Source organism: Triturus cristatus, chromosome 7 (genome assembly GCF_964204655.1).
Source record: "Triturus cristatus chromosome 7, aTriCri1.1, whole genome shotgun sequence".
Classification (NCBI taxonomy): domain Eukaryota; kingdom Metazoa; phylum Chordata; class Amphibia; order Caudata; family Salamandridae; genus Triturus; species Triturus cristatus.
The window spans coordinates 920,227,258-920,248,274 of record NC_140590.1 but is presented as its reverse complement, the minus strand read 5'-3'; positions in this window follow the sequence as shown (position 1 = coordinate 920,248,274).

Sequence of the window (21,017 nt, the reverse complement as noted above, 5' to 3'; positions counted from 1 at the left end):
TCATTGGTGCCCAAGAGTGTGAATTACATTCACAAGAGGAAGATGTTCTTTAAGTTCTGCGACTCGAACCCAAAGCCTTTTATGCTTAATTGTGCTACCTTTGGAATCACGATATTCATTTTGAGACCAAAAGAAAAGATTGTCGTTGAATGACTGAACACAGTAAAATGAGTCACTTACTATAAGAGTAGTGACTCGAGGATCAGCAAACTCCAGTGCAAGCACCAGAGCACGTAGCTCTGCTAACTGTGTGGTACAATCGCCCAATGTCTGCGTATGCATGACATCAGATAGGAATTCACCATTTACGAAAGTACCTGTCACAATTGCGCAGGCTGCCGAATAGGCATGCTTCGATCCAGTCGCCAGTTGCGCCGAACCGTCGGTATAAATGACACAATGGTAATCTTCGAGCGGGCGCAAAGACAGAGGAGCAGGATGAACAAACTCATACTGTAAATACTCCTGAGTCTGTAATGAGGCTTCAAAGATATAGGAGACATCTGGCGATGTCAAGGAAGTGGCCCATTGTATCCAACGTGGATGCAAAGCTTTAGATTTAGGTACACTTGCTTTCGTCACTGCCTCCAGGGCAGGATATGGTGTTACCACCAACATGCGTTTTCCTTGCGACAGCGCTCGTTCTTTCAGAATTGCCATCTGTACCGCCGCCAAAACTTTCTCGACGGAGGAAAAACGCAGTTCAGCCGAAGTGTACAGGTGTGATTTGTATGCAATGGGGACGGTGTCGCCCTCATTGAACGTTAAGTACGTGAAACCCACCGTGCCTGGCACAATTCTTATTACCAGGTTTGTGTGGTTATCACACATCAGTAAGTACTTTAAAGCAAGAAGATCAGCCTGTAATGATTGTAAAATGGCTGAATGCTCTGGCAGCCAGCTCGATTTGGAAAAAGTAGGTTGTACCAAGGTATAAAGCGGCTTGATACGCTGGGCATAATCAGGAATATACGTACGACCGAAATTCAGAAAGCCCAGCAAAGACTAATTTTTTCACTGTTGTCGGAGCACGCAAACATGCGCACTTTTCCAGAAAGTGAGGAGCCAGTCCTCGACCTTCATTGTTGAGCTCGTAGCCCAAAAACAACACTGTATACTCTGCAATGTGAGACTTCGCAAAGTTGAATTTTTAACCGAAGTCTGCAAACATTACAATAATGCGATCAACGCAACACAGATGCGGCCACAACTCGTCGTCTGTGAGATAGATATCATCAACATACGAGTACGCATCAGGGTCTATGCTCTCCAATAGAGAGACTACTCTTGCGGCAAAGACGCCAGGGCTGTTTTTATAGCCCATGGCTAATCTTTTAAATTGTTTTTGCTTGCTGCCAGATGTAAACGCTGTCCACTGACTACTAAGTGAGGACAGGTTATGGCTATAAAAGCCATTGGATATGTCAAGTGTGGTTTTAAATCATTTACATACAAGACTATCCACTAGTGCAGAACTGTGGGTATTCTGTACTGCGCATGTCCGGCAATGAGAGTTTAGGTGCCGGTAATCCAGGCGGTACGACCCATCAGGCTTCGTCACAGTGAACAAAGGATTATTCATTGGTGACACACATGTTTCAATAACACCCTGATATTCCAATTGATCAAGGATTTCCGCGACGTGAGATCTCGCTTCGCGGCGCATGGGATATTGGGGTTGTGGCTGGGGCATAGACCGCAAGGGAATCTCATGGCTGGGGGACAATTTATCCCAGCTTACCTGAGTACGATACAAAGCCGGTGCAAGCACCTGAGCCCACTCCGCGGCAAACCTTTCAGCATGCTCCCTTGGCACTGTATGCGCAAAGGACGGGAGGATAACCTCCTCCCCTCTAGGAGCATCTAAAATGAAAGTCGGGGGCCAGTCCGCCTCCGCCAAGAGAATGTCATAGGAAGAGGTCAGATTATCCCAAAAAATCCCTTGAATTGTGCGTTGTATGTCACCTTCAAATAAGAGGACTATGTCATATAGTCTGTCAGGGGGAGCCACTCTAGTATCCGCAGTTTCTACAGTAATGAACGTGTCAGTTGCTGTCGCATCCAGATATGGACGCAGTGCTTGCCGCACTACTGTAACCTCCACTGCGCTGTCGAGCAGCGTTATCGCCCATGTCAGGTTCAGAAGTTGCGTCCGTACTATCTGTGGCATACCTTGCTGTTAATGCAGCAACCTTCTTCTTTTGAAACGGGGGACGTTGACGTGCAAACTCGTCTTGCTTGGCTCTACCTTCAGCCTGACGGGGTTGGTCACGACCTTGCTGGGCACCCCGACCTCTGCCACGTTCTCCTCCACCGGACTGCGAGGCCAATGTATCCTGTGAAGAACGAGGAGAACGTTCAGTAACCTGAAATCTATCAGATGACTTAATACTAGTGCGATCACGCAAATCGTATGTGCGCTCACTTGGTGGCTGAGTGGGAGACGCAGGACGAGACCCCTGCTTCTGTTGCTGCTTTCCCTGTTTCTTTTGTCTCCAATTTTGCTTTGGAAAATTAGGACGATCGTCTTTAACAGACGAGCTCACCTTAGTTTGTTGTATCAGGTCAGGAATGACAATAGTTGGTTTAACCCCTAAACTACTGCGGCCAATAGTTCGATATGCGTCCGCAATAATCTTAGGCAACTCTTTCGGCTTATCGAGTTCGTCGACGCGGGCTAAGCCATTAGCCACTTGGAACTGTACCGCATCTCCCTTGAGATTACCAAGGACGAGAGAGGCAACTACATCGAACACCCCGACAAGTCGCATTCCCAACTCAACCGCCGCCTCCGGACCGTGATTATCCTGAACACTTTTAATAACGGAGGAGAGCACGGCCATAGACGGAGTGCCAAAGCACTTCGAGTAGACCGCTTACCCCAGGTGTCACAATTGGACACTTCTGGGACCAAGTCCTTGGTCAAACTTATGGTGAGTATTCTGTGTTTCTCCACTGTCGTAGAGTGTGGAAACACTGCTTCCAGTTGGTTAAATTTCTCGGCAAGCCAATAAGGCAAATCGTCCTTTTTCTGGGGGCGCTTGCCCATCACCGAATTAACTTTGAATGGGCTAATAACAACCACAGGATGACCAGCTGGTAGACCCGCAACAGCAGTTGCCCCCACCTGCACATTGCGTGAAACGTATTGCACCAAAGCCCGATATATTGTAATAAGGGCTGTATGGAGTGTACGCAATTCATCCACCGCAATAGTCAAATAGCGTGGGTGAGGCATAAAGCCAGCCAGCACCGGCCACGTGGCCCCTGGAATTGAGAAAGAGCCGAGTCTAGCCAGTGCAACCGCATGGGAAAGGGCGCCATTAAACCAAATGCTATGCTGCCAGGCAGAAAGTGGAATCTCTAGTGTCCTATATGGCGTATAATTGGCTGGGACCCGTGTGTGAGTATACGAGTGAAACGTTTTATCATCCATATTTACCGCCGGGAGCGTCACCCAAGAGTAAAACAACTCATAAGGGTGAGAGCCATCAGCACTCACCACAAAAATAACGGCCATCCCATCGTCCGGTACCCCATACTGCGTCAAATGATGCAGCAAAGGTGTACGACTATGCGCTGCAATTTCGACCGCCATAAGGACACAGAGAAGAACAACAATGTAATTTACTGTAGCACACAGGTTCAGAAATATAAAAACACCTTTTTAATTTACAAGCTTGTATGAACCTATTATGTTACTAACAGGTAGGTGAAAATCTGTCACTCCCGTTATCCGGAAACAAGAGTGAGCGTGTTGTGGAATAATATAAGTGCTACTAAGGCGTTTCAAATCAAAACACGATGGCGCCGATCACGATCCGGTAAAAACCGGGTACGAACCGTCGGACGGAGCATATTCTCCGTCCGACGCGTACCCGGTCGTCAAAATATACCAACATGGAATTACGATTCACACGGAAACACCATTTCCGTACGAATCGTACAAAACCCCGACCCACGAAAATAAACCTACAAATGCGATCCGGGAAAGCGCCGACCTGACGTCGGGACGCACACAGCCTGCCATTCACGAACCAGGAATTACGATTCGCACCGACGTCATCCCGCACGGTGAATATTTTCCGGCAGCCAAAAACTGCCGGAAAATCAGGACGACGCGAAAAAGGAGTACCAGTACGCGACGGACAGACAGGACGACGCGAACAAGGAGTACCCGTACGCGACGGACAGACATGGACCCGAACCTACGTGTCATCCCGGCCCTCATAGCAGTCGACCTCCTCTACAGGTTACGACGCAGACGCCGCAGAAGGTCAGAACAACAAAGGGAGGTGGGAAAGGGGAGGTCAGGACCAGGGGCAGGCCACAAAACCCCCACCATAGTCACACAGCACACATGCCCTGGACATACCTGACCCTCAGGCCCTGGTCTACGAGGGGGTGGGGGCGTGTCCAGCTAAGCCAGCGACCGCCACAACGGAAGTTCTTGACGACGCGAACCGGCAACACAACCAGACAGGTACGTCCCGTACCCACGCCTTAAGAGCGTGGGTACGAGTCGTACCACGCCCACACCTACGTCACCCCAACAATGGCGGGACGGCTTGTACCCACGTGGCAAAGGCCTGGGTACGGGCCGCACAAGCATCACATAGCGTGGGGACGGATATGTACGGACCCTACCCCCACCCCGTATGCATGGAGCGTACCCCCATGCCAACAGAGTAAGTACGACACGTACCCCCACCCGCGTATGCAAGAAGCGTACCCCCATGCCAACATTATACGTACGACACGTCTCCCCACCCGCGTATGCATGGAGCGTACCCCCATGCCAACAGTGTAAGTACGACACATACCCCCACCCGTGTATGCAAGGAGCATACCCCCCACCCCAACAGTGTAAGTACGACCCGTACCCCCACCCACATACGTATGGAGCGTACCCCCACCCCAACAGTGTAAGTACGACCCGTACCCTCACCCGCGGACGTATGGAGCGAACCCCCACCCCAACAGTGTAAGTACGACCCGTACCCTCAACCGCGGACGTATGGAGCGAACCCCCACCCCAACAGTGTATGTACGACCCGTACCCTCACACGCGTACGTATGGAGCGTACCCCCACCCCAACAGTGTAAGTACGACACGTACCCCCACCCGCGTATGCAAGGAGCGTACCCCCATGCCAACATTATACGTACGACACGTCCCCCCACCCGCGTATGCATGGAGCGTACCCCCCATGCGAACAGTGTAAGTACGACACGTCCCCCCACCTGTATGCATTGAGCGTACACCCCACCCCAACAGTGTAAGTACGACCCTTACCCCCATGGAGCGAACCCACACACGTGTATGGACAAAGCGTACATATTGTTAAATAGGAGGGGTGTGTGCAGAGTCCTCCCAGCAGTGCCCAGACACAGGAGGGGTGGGTGCAGAGTCCTCCCAGCAGTGCCCAGACACAGGAGGGGTGGGTGCAGGGTCCTCCCAGCAGTGCCCAGACACAGGAGGGGTGGGTGCAGAGTCCGCCCAGCAGTGCCCAGACATAGGAGGGGTGGGTGCAGAGTCCTCCCAGCAGTGCCCAGACATAGGAGGGGTGGGTGCAGAGTCCTCCCAGCAGTGCCCAGACACAGGAGGGGTGGGTGCAGAGTCCTCCCAGCAGTGCCCAGACACAGGAGGGGTGGGTGCAGGGTCCTCCCAGCAGTGCCCAGACACAGGAGGGGTGGGTGCAGAGTCCGCCCAGCAGTGCCCAGACATAGGAGGGGTGGGTGCAGAGTCCTCCCAGCAGTGCCCAGACATAGGAGGGGTGGGTGCAGAGTCCTCCCAGCAGTGCCCAGACACAGGAGGGGTGGGTGCAGAGTCCTCCCAGCAGTGCCCAGACATAGGAGGGGTGGTTGCAGAGTCCTCCCAGCAGTGCCCAGACATAGGAGGGGTGGGTGCAGAGTCCTCCCAGCAGTGCCCAGACATAGGAGGGGTGGGTGCCTATCACTCCCAGCAGTGCCCAGACATAGGAGGGGTGGGTGCAGAGTCCTCCCAGCAGTGCCCAGTCACAGGCGGGGTGGGTGCAGAGTCCTCCCAGCAGTGCCCAGACATAGGAGGGGTGGGTGCCTATCACTCCCAGCAGTCCCCAGACACAGGAGGGGTGGATGCAGAGTCCTCCCAGCAGTGCCCAGACACAGGAGGGGTGGGTGCAGAGTCCTCCCAGCAGTGCCCAGACACAGGAGGGGTGGGTGCAGAGTCCTCCCAGCAGTGCCCAGACACAGGAGGGGTGGGTGCAGGGTCCTCCCAGCAGTGCCCAGACACAGGAGGGGTGGGTGCAGAGTCCTCCCAGCAGTGCCCAGACACAGGAGGGGTGGGTGCAGGGTCCTCCCAGCAGTGCCCAGACACAGGAGGGGTGGGTGCAGAGTCCTCACAGCAGTGCCCAGACATAGGAGGGGTGGGTGCAGAGTCCTCCCAGCAGTGCCCAGACATAGGTGGGGTGGGTGCAGAGTCCTCCCAGCAGTGCCCAGACACAGGAGGGGTGGGTGCAGAGTCCTCTCAGCAGTGCCCAGACAGAGGAGGGGTGGGTGCAGAGTCCTCCCAGCAGTGCCCAGACATAGGAGGGGTGGGTGCAGAGTCCTCCCAGCAGTGCCCAGACATAGGAGGGGTGGGTGCCTATCACTCCCAGCAGTGCCCAGACATAGGAGGGGTGGGTGTAGAGTCCTCCCAGCAGTGCCCAGTCACAGGCGGGGTGGGTGCAGAGTCCTCCCAGCAGTGCCCAGACATAGGAGGGGTGGGTGCCTATCACTCCCAGCAGTGCCCAGACACAGGAGGGGTGGGTGCCTATCACTCCCAGCAGTGCCCAGACACAGGAGGGGTGGGTGCAGAGTCCTCCCAGCAGTGCCCAGACACAGGAGGGGTGGGTGCAGAGTCCTCCCAGCAGTGCCCAGTCACAGGCGGGGTGGGTGCAGAGTCCTCCCAGCAGTGCCCAGACATAGGAGGGGTGGGTGCCTATCACTCCCAGCAGTGCCCATACACAGGAGGGGTGTGTGCAGAGTCCTCCCAGCAGTGCCCAGACACAGGAGGGGTGTGTGCCTAACACTCACAGCAGTGGCCATGAAACGCAAAGGGTGGAGTAGCCACAGATACCATGCCCACAAATGTCAGTCAGGTGCACAAAGACCCTGCAGTACATGTACCACATGTGTGCGAGGCTGGGAGTATACGCATGCAAAGCGCAGAAAAGAAAACATGTACACATGAAGTCATGTCAATAGTCCACACACACAAGTACTATGACTACCAAGGATGCCACGAATGATGCAGGTGGAGACATCGCCCAGCATGCATGTGCAAAGTTGAAGGAGTCCGTCACACACCCAGCTGATGTAGACACAGCTCAGCACCACATATTGGGAACACCCTGCAAGGAAGATGTCAGGGTACACAGAGGAAGGAATACACCCTGGTACAATTCCACCATGCAGCAACTGCGTACATGGACAGAGAAACCTAGCTAACACCGTGTGATGGCACACAGATACCAGGGTCCCCTCTATGACCAGCACACTACTACATTTCCCACACACCCAACACATGATCACCACCCAAATTCATGTAGCAGCCCCACCAACAGCAATATCAGTAAAGCAGTAGTGTTCAAAGGAAGCAAAAATGGCTTTAATCAGCATTATCAAAAATTGTTTGTTCGTAGAAAGTTCAATAGTTACAAAGCCCATAGGGCAGTCCAGAAGTCACAGCTGGATGGGGGACACAGTGGGATGCGTGTCCCCTAGCTTGCCTGCACAGTTACAAGCCGTCGTCTTCCACAGGGGTGAGGGCATCATGTGGGGGGAAGGAACAGGCACCACAGGGACAGGAGGGCGAAGGGTAGGCGACGTGTGTGCAGGGATGGAGGACTCCACCACAGGGGGTGGGGCAGGGCCAAAGGTGGATTCTAGGAGTGCGCTGCACACCTTGGCAAGGTCCTCCAGGGACTCCCCGGCACCCGAAGGAACCACAGGCCCCAAGGAGGGGGGGGTCAGAGGGATGGGTCGCAGCGCTACTGGGGGAGGGTGTGGACAGGGGGGGGGGACTCAAGCACCCTGACCGTGGACTTCCTTGAGCGCTTGCGGGGTGGTGTCAATGTGGGGCTCAGGGACAGAGCGGCCATGAACGAGTCTTTGGGGGAGATGTGGCCAGGAGAGCTGAGGGGAGGGGATTTGGAGGGAGTGGATTGGGTGGAATGCGGACTCCCACTCTGGCTGCGTGTCACACGTTTGCCCCCCGACCCAGTGGGTGTGCCTACTACACTCTGTGTGTGCGTGTCAGGAGGTGTGCGGCGGACCTTCCCTGCTGGTGTGGTGCCTGTGTCTGATGCGGTGGGTGCATGCTGACGTCTGGGTGTATGTGGGACAGGTATGGGAGTGCGAAGTGTGGAAGGGGCAGGGGTAGGGGGTGGGACGTAGCGCTGCAGGAGACCCACTGCTGCAGTCAGTGTCGAGTCTATCGACCTCAGCAAGTTGCGTTGGTCAGCCTGCGATGAATGAATGCCCTCCAAGTATGCCTCCATGTTGTTGAGGACCTGGCTGTGGGCATGGAGGACATTAAGGATCGCAGTCTGACCAACCTGCAACTGCCGCTGGATGTCCACAGACTCGGAATTGGCAGCAGCAGTGGAGACAGGGGCAGGGGGTGCGGTGCCTGGCAGGAAGGAGACATGCGGTGACTGGGCACGCTGGGAAGGGACACGAGCACGTGGGAGGTGGCTGATGCCAATGGAGGGGGTGGTGCGAGATGTAGGGCTGCTGTCAGATGGTGGTGCAGCCACCGCCCACTCGGAGAGATCATCCTCGGACCCGTCAGCTTCATACTCTGTTGTGCCAGTCGACAGGTCCCCGGCTGCACTCTCCTCCGCCTCAGTCCCACTCGATGTGCCAGCCCCGATGTCACCGCTGGCACTGGTGCTAGGTCCCTCTGCGCCGTCTGTGTCCATGTCTCCCTCCGTGTCCCCCGACGATGCTGTGGGCAGGGTGAAGAGACAGAAATTATTCATACACCTGTATACATATGTCACATGAGTCCAATCTACTTAGGTTACAGTGCATAGCCTGAAACAAAAGAAGAGTTACAACTACTAAACAAGGTACATATGTAGGCGATGCAAGCCACAGTTGTTTGACCCACCATGCCACGGAAAAACTATGGAGAGCATGGCACAATAGCAAATGATATGACATGGAATTTTGACTGAGGAGCAAGGCCCTGGGGACAATCCAGCACTGCATCTGCACCACACAGCGTGGCAGGAAATAGGGATGAGCAGGGACCATAGCCAGGAACTAGAGGCACATGCAGCATAAGTAATACTGATAACATGCCCACCCTGACTGGCACACTGCACCTTGAGTGTATGTCCAGGCAAACATCACACACTGGCCAGTCCTAGCAAGGAGATTTCAGGTCTTGAAATGTCGGCCATGCCCTCACCACCCACCCCCTACATGAGACAATTCTTTGGAGACACAGGAAGCACGTACATCTCTTAGTCTGGGTGAAATACACATGGGATGCAAAAATTCTATATTGCACACAAAATACCCAAGGTGCGCCTGTCCAAATAATCATGTAGAAATGGGCATCATGAGATGATTGTAACAAGACACACAGGCAATGGCCACCGTGAATATGTACTGGGAAAATCAGGTCAGGGTGGACAGTGGACACTTGTACTACATTTCACGTCAATATACATGGTGGCAGGGGACAATGGCACAGAGCACAACCTATGCTGTAGACACAGAGATTGTCGACATTTTCAGATTACACACATGAGACCTAGGTAAATATGCCCCTGGGGACAGTAGTGGCCACACAACTCCATGCTCCTGAATGGGAATGACTGCAACACACGCTAACATCCCTGCACTATGCGTACCGCACACTCATGCACATCATGTCACAGGCCACCACATAGGACATGCGTGCTGGAAGGCCTCGCACTTGAGAGATCAACTCCCATGTCTGGACTCAGCATTAGTGCCAACTGACATGGAAACCACAAGTCCAGAACGGGACAGGGCACAGGCAAGGTCCCAATACCTGTTACACACCACCCCCACACATGATGCTGCAGGCATAGTACACTTTGAGAAGGTGCCAGGCTACATAACCTTGTGACGGAATGTGACTCCACACAGACCAGGGAACACATTGCAAGGAGGGGAAGGGAGGCAGGAGAGCACTGCAACACTGTGGGTAACAGGATCTGCACCGCACCATAAAACCCTGGCAGTGTATCCATGGAACAGTGCACGTACAAATGCTGGTGAAACACAACAAACACACATGTACCTACCCCCTTCCTGCTGCTGCATCTCCTGTAGGCGCCTGTCCAAGTCTGGAAAGACCACCGCCAGCACACGCTTGTGGATGTGGAAGAGACTGCGGCGCCCGCGGTTCTTATGGCTCTCAGGTGAGTCCCCCAGCAGGACCCGTGCGATCCTCCGCGTCCAGCACCGGATATCCTGCCAGCGTTTCCTCACCTGGGACAGGCGCCGCTTCCGACCATCCGCACTCCTCACGGCGCTGACGGCGGTCAGCCAGATCTGCTCCTTGGCAGAGGCGTCTACCTGTGAGGATGAACAAGTGACACTACATCAATACACATGGCACATGTCACAGAGGCACATATTAGAACACATTTGCTGTTTACAACAAGGCATAGTATGCATCCAACGCATTGCACCTTTGTCATAGGGACATGATCCTCTGGGGTAGGCCAAAAGCAGTACGTGCCATTGAAAGGACACAGGTGGAATGAGGGCAACTACACTATCAATGATCCAGGCTCACACTGTGCATCACACCCACCCCTCCTGTCACTGGGCACTGCTGGGAGGACTCTGCACACACCCCTCCTGTCTCTGGGCACTGGTGGGAGTGATAGGCACCCACCCCTCCTGTCTCTGGGCACTGCTGGGAGGACTCTGCACACACCCCTCCTGTCTCTGGGCACTGCTGGGAGTGATAGGCACCCACCCCTCCTGACTCTGGGCACTGCTGGGAGGACTCTGCACACACCCCTCCTGTCTCTGGGCACTGCTGGGAGTGATAGGCACCCATCCCTCCTGTCTCTGGGCACTGCTGGGAGGACTCTGCACACACCCCTCCTGTCTCTGGGCACTGCTGGGAGTGATAGGCACCCACCCCTCCTGACTCTGGGCACTGCTGGGAGGACTCTGCACACACCCCTCCTGTCTCTGGGCACTGCTGGGAGTGATAGGCACCCACCCCTCCTGACTCTGGGCACTGCTGGGAGGACTCTGCACACACCCCTCCTGTCTCTGGGCACTGCTGGGAGTGATAGGCAACCACCCCTCCTGACTCTGGGCACTGCTGGCAGGACTCTGCACACACCCCTCCTGTCTCTGGGCACTGCTGGGAGTGATAGGCACCCACCCCTCCTGTCTCTGGGCACTGCTGGGAGTGATAGGCACACACCCCTCCTGTCTCTGGGCACTGCTGGGAGTGATAGGCACCCACCCCTCCTGACTCTGGGCACTGCTGGGAGGACTCTGCACACACCCCTCCTGTCTCGGGGCACTGCTGGGAGTGATAGGCACCCACCCCTCCTGTCTCTGTGCACTGCTGGGAGTGATAGGCACACACCCCTCCTGTCTTTGGGCACTGCTGGGAGTGATAGGCACCCATCCCTCCTGTCTCTGGGCACTGCTGGGAGTGATAGGCACCCACCCCTCCTGACTCTGGGCACTGCTGGGAGGACTCTGCACACAACCCTCCTGTCTCTGGGCACTGCTGGGAGTGATAGGCACACACCCCTCCTGTCTCTGGGCACTGCTGGGAGTGATAGGCACCCAGCCCTCCTGTCTCTGGGCACTGCTGGGAGTGATAGGCACCCACCCCTCCTGTCTCTGGGCACTGCTGGGAGACATCAGGCATTCCCCCCCCTGGGACCCCCCCTACAGTACATAGCATGTGTGTCACACCTGGACACAATGGCAGAAGTCACAGTCACAAAAAAGGGACACAGTCTGTGCCAGTGGACACTGCACTCACCTGATAACCTGGTCGCCCATACAGCATGGGGTACTGTGGGAGGATCACATCCACCAAAGCCATGTTCTCCTCCAGGGTGAATGGCTGTGACCTCTCCACAGCCCTTGACATGGTTCCAGGGAATCAGTAGCAGCAGCTGGGTCGTGGAATACAGAGATGTGCAGGCAAATGCTCCCTCATGGGACCTGGCTGCCTTATATCTGCCTTGCTGGCCCATTTCATTCACAGGAGTGCAGAGTGATTGGTCACTCACATTTGCATCCTATGTTTCCTCCAATCCCTTCAAACCTAGCAGTCAGTGGGTTCTTATTCTGTTTTTTTCGTCAGCATGATGTCAACCCCACAAACACATTGCAACAAAGTAGATTCATTCCAACTGACTTCTGCTGTGCACCTTCCAGAACAAATTCAAACTTAAAACTTGGTCTCCATGACAACCAGCATGCATGTAGGCCTTAATACTTGTCCCCCATGTGTCCCCTATGTAATTTGGAGCTTCACACACAGGTACGGTGTGTTCCGGGGCCCTAGGGCACCCCAAATGCATAGCAACGGCCCGTACACACGCCTGTACGCTCCCTATCACTATGGGTGTCCTCGCGTATGCGTACTCGTAGTGGTACGGCCCGTACACACGCCTGTACGCTCCCTATCACTATGGGTGTCCAAGCGTATGCGTACTCGTAGTGATAGTGAGCGTACAGGCATGTGTACGGGCCGTACCACTACGAGTACGCATACGCGAGGACACCCATAGTGATAGGGAGCGTACAGGCGTGTGTACGAGCCGTACCACTACGAGTACGCATACGCGAGGACACCCATAGTGATAGGGAGCTTACAGGCGTGTGTACGGGCCGTACCACTATGAGTGTTCTTGCGTATGCGTACTCGTAGTGGTACGGACCGTACACACGCCTGTACGCTCCCTATCACTATGGGTGTCCTCGCGTATGTGTACTCGTAGTGGTACGGCCCGTACACACGCCTGTACGCTCCCTATCACTATGGGTGTCCTCGCGTTTGCGTACTCGTAGTGGTACGGCCCGTACACACGCCTGTACGCTCCCTATCACTATGGGTGTCCTCGCGTATGCGTACTCGTAGTGGTATGGACCGTACACACGCCTGTACGCTCACCATCACAATGGGTACACATACGGCAGCACTCCCATAGTGATACGGGAAGGTACACAGGCCCTCTTAGCAGAAGTACGGTGTTTTTCACACATCACAGTGGTGACAGGCAGCACACAGGAAGGGATAGGGCTGACATACTTGTCCATGGATGGACATCAAGGCATTGTCTGGGCAGTACTACATGTGTGGGGCACAGGTGTGAAAGGGTGTGATGTGGCACAATACTCCTGAGTGGAGAAGGCACCAGATGTATGATGAGATGTGTACATATGTAATGTGTGACGGTGCAATGTGTGCCAGGCATGCCCTTGACTCCTTTGACATGTGTGCATGTCGTACTGCACACTTGGCATGAGCGTCACTGGCATGGCACGGACACCAACTCACGGAAGTGTCCCCTGAGGCCCGGTACAGGGGTTACCACACCTGACATGTCACTACCCACGGTGCACGATGTGACTATGTCATGTATGTGTGGGGGGTTCACATTAGGTAGATGTTTGAGCTCCCTCAAAAGCTGCAGCCGTTGCAGCAACCAACATGTGTCTGTGTGTAGATGGCCATGGCACACTGTTACGCACACCAGGCCACATGTGGTATCGGATGTGAGGTGCGTATGCATGCATGGAACACGGAGTAGCGTAACAAGGACATGTCTGCATCCTCTCTATGAATGTGTGGTGAGTCATCACATGTGCACCTTCATGGCAAGGTGTGTGGCCTGTCCTAGTGTAATGTCATGTGACCTGTGGTTCTAGTGTTCCGCTACCAGTCTCTGCAATTGACATCCTACTTCTGCTGATGTGTGGGTGTATGTCACTCCTGTCTTGCATCTGGCTGTTCACATGCACTGGGACACAGCTAATCCCATGCCATGGCATGTGGAGGTTCTCAATCTGCGTGTGTCGCTGGGTCTTGGGAGGAGTGTCACCTGCCAGCCATACGTGTCCAGGGCATGTGGCACATACCTCACTCCGTATGTCGCATATGTGTATAGACAGATTAACATGTGCTCAGGACAAATTATTTGTTGTTGTGGTGCACTCACTCCTCCTTGTCATTTCCAAATTCCTGCAGAGCGCCGCCTCTTCCCCGAGCAATTCCGGACTTGGCTGCCATGCGGGAGAATGATTGTATCCGGTGCTACCGCTTCCCCCAACGGTTGATTCTGGATTTGACGGCGAGACTGGCACCACACCTGCAACCGCTGCACAGGTATCCTACGGCACTGACACCCAAGCTGAAGGTAATGGCAGCCCTACATTTTCTAGCCACGGGTACCTTTCAAAATACCATAGCTCATGTTGGTGGCATGTCCCAGAGCATGTTCTGCCGTGTGCTGCATGATTTCTTAGAGGCCATGTTGATTCACCTGGATGAGTTTATCCATTTCCCAACCCCTGAAATGTTGACTGGGGTCAAGCGTGGATTCTATGCCCTGGGAGGGATGCCCCATGTCATTGGGTCCATAGATGGGACACATGTAGCTTTGGTACCACCACACGCACAGGAGTTAGCGTTCCGCAATCGCAAGCACTACCACTCCATCAATGCCCTTGTGGTGTGTCTGTCCAACATGGTGATTTCACATGTCTGTGCTCGTTTCCCAGGATCAGCACACGATGCCTACATCATGAGGCGTAGCAGGATGCCTGAAATGATGACGCAGCTGCGCAACGAACGAGCATGTGTTGTTGGTGGGTACAGTCTGTCTGTCCTGTATTTTGCGTAGACTTCCAGCACGACCGCTTCTCCTGTCCTAACGATGTCCATGTGCTTCCCATGTAGGGGACGCTGGCTATCCCAACATGCCATGGCTGATCACACCTCTCCGCAACCCCATCACGCCGGTCCAGCTCTGCTACAACACCGCCCATGGCCGGACAAGGCGAGTGATAGAGAGGACGTTTGGCCTGCTGAAGAGCTGATTCAGGTGCCTACACAAGACCGGCAGCACACTCCCATATGCCCCTGCGAGGGTCTGCAAGATCTTCATGGTCTGCTGCATGCTGCACAACATGGCAGTTGAGAAAGCTGTGCCACTCATCCTGGATCAAGATGACGAGGACCATCCACCCGTGGAGGACGAAGGGCTTGGCAATGGGGCTAGTGATGTGGAGGATGTGGAGCCGCAAGAGGACATCCGGACTCGGCTCATACGCGACTTCTTTGCTTAGTGGTGAGTACCAGTGTCTGAGTGTGCACGCATTGGTCCCCGTGTGGCATGTGTTGTGATGTGTGTCTCCACCTGCATGTATGGCACGTGAGTCAGAGGTGTGTGTGGGTGTGTCACTGGAGTGATGGTGCCAGTGATGGTTGTATTTCCCCAGTCATATTTGTGACCTAGCATGTTGTCATCCATACATGTGTCGAGTAAATGCACATGCAACTGGCTGTGCTTTTTGTGGCTGACTTCTTGTGTGTCTCTCTTCCCCAGGTACTTGCGCATGCCGTCTGCTGCTTGCATTGTTGTGGCACTGCTATTCCTCATGGACACGTCATCGTGTGCTGACTCAGCGTTACAGGCACGGACAAGTTTGGAGGTCTCCTTAGGGTAAGGGATGACATGCAGCTGGGTACACCTGAATAGATGGACAGACTTGTTGACAGTCATCAGTGATGGGATAGTGGATTGTGATGATGGCATCAATGTGTGTAACACTGCCCTCGGACACATACGGTTTGCATTGGCTTGACATGCTGTGGGACTTCCACATCAGCTGATCAATGGTGTATGGCAGGCTCTCCGTGAGCAGCTGTGGGTGTTTAGCTGTTAGCCGACGCTTGTGTGCCAGTTCCATGGCTATCACGCATTTGTGCTGCAGAAGGGGGGTGCCTGTATTGGACCCACATGTTACTCCACATGAAGTGTTCATGTGTACTTCAAGTTGCCTCTGCAATCCCGAAAACATGACTAATAAAGGTGTCCCTATGCCTCCAAGGTGCCTCTTCTCAGTCAATGCTGGTGTGTTGCCACGGTGCATCCAGCATGTCTGGCATGGTTTTCCCTGATAGTGGCTATGTGTCTATGTGTCGAGTAGCAACATGCAAGCTGTGTGTGTGGGATGTGACTGTGTATTGTGCATGATGTCCATGACTGTGTGGCTATTGTGACATGTGCCATCCCCATGCATCCAACGTTGGCCATGCCCCCATTATGTGCCTCCACTGGACTCAAGCTTGCAGGACATGGTTCTGCCACCTGTCTACACATACCTGGGTGCCCCCCAGGAGACTGGACATGATCCCTGACCTCTGCGCATGACTGTTGCTGTACTCAATATGTCTGTCAGCACGGTTGTGCGGCCACCCCCTCAGCTGGTTGGGCCCATCACGGGTGTGTATGGTGCTCCATGTCTGTCTTGCCTAATACACTGTGACCCGTGTGTCCTGTGCCAGACTCATGCCCCAGGGTGTGGATGGTTGAAGTCAAAAGAGAACTCAGGCATGGTTAGACATTACAAGACACATGTAAGGTAATAATGCAACCAGCAGGCATCTTCTCATCATGGTGTGACTTTTTATTTTAGTGGGGGGGGGGGGTATGACATGAGGGTCTTTCCGGGTGTTTGGAATCCAAAGTGCAGTAGGGGAGTTGGTGTCCTTGCCATTTGAAATCCTCAGAGTCCATGCCACAGTCTTTGTCAACATTGGTCAGACAGTGACCAGCAAGGTCATGTGGCAGAGAATGTCTTTTGATGCTGTGCTGCTGTTGCTCCAGTGGGCCAGGTGCCAGGCCAGGTGTCCTGGGAGATGGTGCTGTAGCGCCGACCCTCACGGTCTTTTCCGTGGACGACCCGCCCTCCTGCGGGGACCCTCAGAAGCAGGCCGTGACGACGTCTGGGATACTCCATCGGATGTTTCCTCCTCCTCCTGATCCCTCCCTGTGGGTGGTGATGTTCTTCGCGTTCTGGCACAGGGAGGGTTGCCCATGTTGTCGGCCATCCGACGGAGTGTATCGTGAATTCCCGTGTACGCCTTCACGAGCTCAGCCTGTCCGTCCTCCATCCTCCGTTGGTGTTGCAGTAGACAGGCATGTAGCTCCGCATGTTGCTGGGCCTGCTGGGTCTTGATCCCCTCGAGGACGGACACAACCTGGGCCAGGCCCGTGGTGACCTGCCGGTATGTGTCCAGGATGTTTCGGACATAGTAATATACCGGATCCCCAGCCAACTGGTCAGGCTGGCGCCTCCGCCGTCCTCCACTCCCACCACCCCTGCCCACTTGCACCTGGCCTGCCCTTGTGGGCACATCGGGTCTCCGGGACCCCTGAGGGGTGGCATTGGCGTTGTCGCCTGCCTCCTCCTGGGTGCCCGGGACACCGTGTCCCTCCTGGCCAGCCTGGCTGCTTTGTGGTGGTGGGGCAGGGATCCTGGGTGTCTCCTGGGATGTGGCAGGAGTGGGAGTGGTGGTTGGCCCCGTTGTACCTGACGCAGGTGCTGCAGGTCGTTGGACACCAGAGGGGCCAGGTTGGTCGGGGTCGTCCACAGAGTGGTGAGAGTCGTCGCTGCCGGTGGGATCGACCTCCCGCAGAGCCGGGTCCTGTGAGTCTTCCCCCCCAGTGTTGGGGGGTGAACCACGAGGTTGACCTGTGTGTGAGAGAGACAATGTTAATTTTGGTCCATGCAACATCCATGTTTCATCAGTTTCAAAGTTGGAACATTTCCTCTGGGAATTTGGATCTGTCTGGCATTCCACTCACAGTGCACTTGTGCATGGGTGTGTCCCTTGGGCACAGGTTTGGCGCCTTTAACTATATGTGGCACAGTCTTACTTGCTGCGTCAAGTGTGACTGCAGTCAGCAGTGGAGTGGGCAGGTGTGGCGAGCCGTGCATTGGCGCCTTCCGTGTTGCACTGTACGTGGGCACATGAAGTAGTTACACACACTTCAATGATGCAGGTAGCTGTCGTTGTGCTTGTGCACAGGTTGTGACATGGCCCTGTGTTTTGCCATGGAGGAGACGGGGGGTGCTGGCACTGGCCACCCTTGTCTACATGCACGCAGTCCACCTGCTGACGAGCAGACATTCCCACACACCAAAGGACTGAATTGCTCTCCCTGTGTCTCCCTCCCTCTCTGTCCCCCTCTCCCTCCCTCTCTGTCCCCCTCTCCCTCCCTCTGTGTGTCAGCCTCCTCCCTCTGTCCGTCTTCCTGTGTCTCCCTCCCTCTCTGTCCCCCTCTCCCTCCCTCTCTGTCCCCCTCTCCCTCCCTCTCTGTCCCCCTCTCCCTCCCTCCGTGTGTCAGCCTCCTCCCTCTGTCCGTGTCCCTGTGTCTCCCTCCCTCTCTGTCCCCCTCTCCCTCCCTCTCTGTCCCCCTCTCCCTCCCTCTCTGTCCCCCTCTCCCTCCCTCTGTGTGTCACCCTCTGTCACCTCAGCCCAGCTTCCTGGGCACACACTGTTAGCAGATCTTTGAATGGCCCTTGGCTTGTTGATGTGAGTTTGTTTCTGATCTCCAGGCACCCATTGGTTGTAGTGTGTGTCTCTGCGCTGCTGCTGTGGTGGTGTGTGCTGCCACTCTTTCACAATGTTGGCTGTTCATTAGCTGCTGTCATGTGCAAAACTGTGCCTTCACCCCCATGTGTTGATGCAAGGCGTCCGCCATTTGCTGGCGAGTCTTTCCTGTGTGGGGACACACTCTTTGTCTGGCTGTGACCTAGGCCATATGGGCAGAGGGCATTGTTGTCTGCTTCTGAGTTGCACTATGTGAATTTTGGGGCCCACCCTCCCGCCATCCGGGTTACCGTGTCATGTGTTGGTGTCTTCTGTGGCCTGTGACTTGACATTGTCCAGCTGGGTGCATGGGGCATGGTGGCGGCAGTGGCATGTGCGTGTTCATGGAGTGTGGTTGAGTCATGCGATAGCTTGGAGTGGTTGTGTGCCTGTTTGTGAGTTTGGTAGTGGATGACGTTCCCCCCATGTGAGGTGCGTTGATTGTGTACTCACCCGGGTCTCGGAGTCCTCCTAATCCTTCGACTGCCTCCACCGGCAGTATGGCCATCACCCTCTCCTCCCAGGGATGGTAGTGTACGGGTCTGCGGGACGGCCCTCCTCCAGTGACGTTGGCCTGCTTGTGTTCATCCAGCATCTTGGCTCGGACCCTCCTCCGCAGATCGTACCACCTGGCTTGGCATTCCTGCTTGTTCCTTCTGGTGTCCGCAACAGCATTCACAGCATCGACGATGGTCTGCCACATGGCTGTTTTTTCTGACATGCTGGTCTGTCTGACCAAGGTTCCAAAGAGCTGTGGCTCGACTCTGAGGATTTCATCGACAAGGACCTCCAACTCTCGGTTACTGAACTTTGGATTCTTGTTAGTGGGCATGGTGAGGGGTGTGGGTGTGGATGGTGGGGGGGGGGTGTGGATGGTTGTGGGTGTGTGGGTGTGGTTGTGCAGGTGTGTGTGTGAATGTGATGAGGGTGTGTTTGAGAAGGTGGTTGTGTGAAGGTGTGCAAGTGTAAGGTGTGGTGAAGCTTCTAGTTTGGTGCTGTAGGTTGTCTGTGGGGTCTGGCAGCAGTGAGTCTGTTGCAAAGGCTCATGGTTTGTGTGTGTGGGCCCTTTTTATTGGTCCATTGGTGGGTGTGGCTGTGTTTGAACTTTGGGTGGGTGTGTTATAAGGAGTGGTGGTGTTTTGGGCCTCTGTTTGTTTTTGGCTATTGCAGGTCAGTGAATGTGTTGTTTTGGTAGTTGTTGGACATGTTTTGTGGCTTTGTGCCATTCAAATGGTGTATTCTTGTGTCGTTTTGGTTTGTCCTGGTTGTGTACGTGCGTTTTTTGGCGTGTATACGGTGTGTATATGGGCCATTTTGTTGTACAGTGCTGTCCTTGTGTGTGGCTTGGTACGAGTTGTACATTCGGTTGTGATGTTGGGGCCTGGGGTGCGCTCCGTCCTTAGGATGTTGTGGTGGGGGTACGCTCCATGCATACGCGGGTGGGGGTACGACTCTGATGTACACGGGTGTAGGTACACGGGGGTACGACACGTACAGGGGTGGGGGTACGACTCGAACGTACAGGGGTGTACATACACGGTGGTACGACACGTACACGGGTGGGGGTACTACTCGAATGTACAGGGGTGTACATACACGGTGGTACGACACGTACAGGGGTGGGGGTACGACTCGAACGTACTGGGGTGTACATACACGGTGGTACGACACGTACACGGGTGGGGGTACTACTCGAACGTACAGGGGTGTACATACACGGTGGTACGACACGTACATGGGTGGGGGTAGGACTCGAACGTACTGGGGTGTACATACACGGTGGTACGACACGTACACGGGTGGGGGTACTACCCGAACGTACAGGGGTGTACATACACGGTGGTACGACACGTAAAGGGGTGGGGGTACGACTCGAACGTACAGGGGTGTACATACACGGTGGTACGACATGTACACCGGTGGGGGTACGACTCGAACGTACAGGGGTGTACATACACGGTGGTACGACACGTACAGGGGTGGGGGTACGACTCGTACGTACAGGGGTGTACATACACGGTGGTACGACACGTACACGGGTGGGGGTACTACTCGAACGTACAGGGGTGTACATACACCGTGGTACGACACGTACAGGGGTGGGGGTACGACTCGTACGTACAGGGGTGTACATACACGGTGGTACGACACGTACACAGGTGGGTGTACTACTCGAACGTACAGGGGTGTACATACACGGTGGTGCGACACGTACAGGGGTGGGGGTACGACTCGTACGTACAGGGGTGTACATACACGGTGGTACGACACGTACAGGGGTGGGGGTACGACTCGAACGTACTGGGGTGTACATACACGGTGGTACGACACGTACACGGGTGGGGGTACTACTCGAACT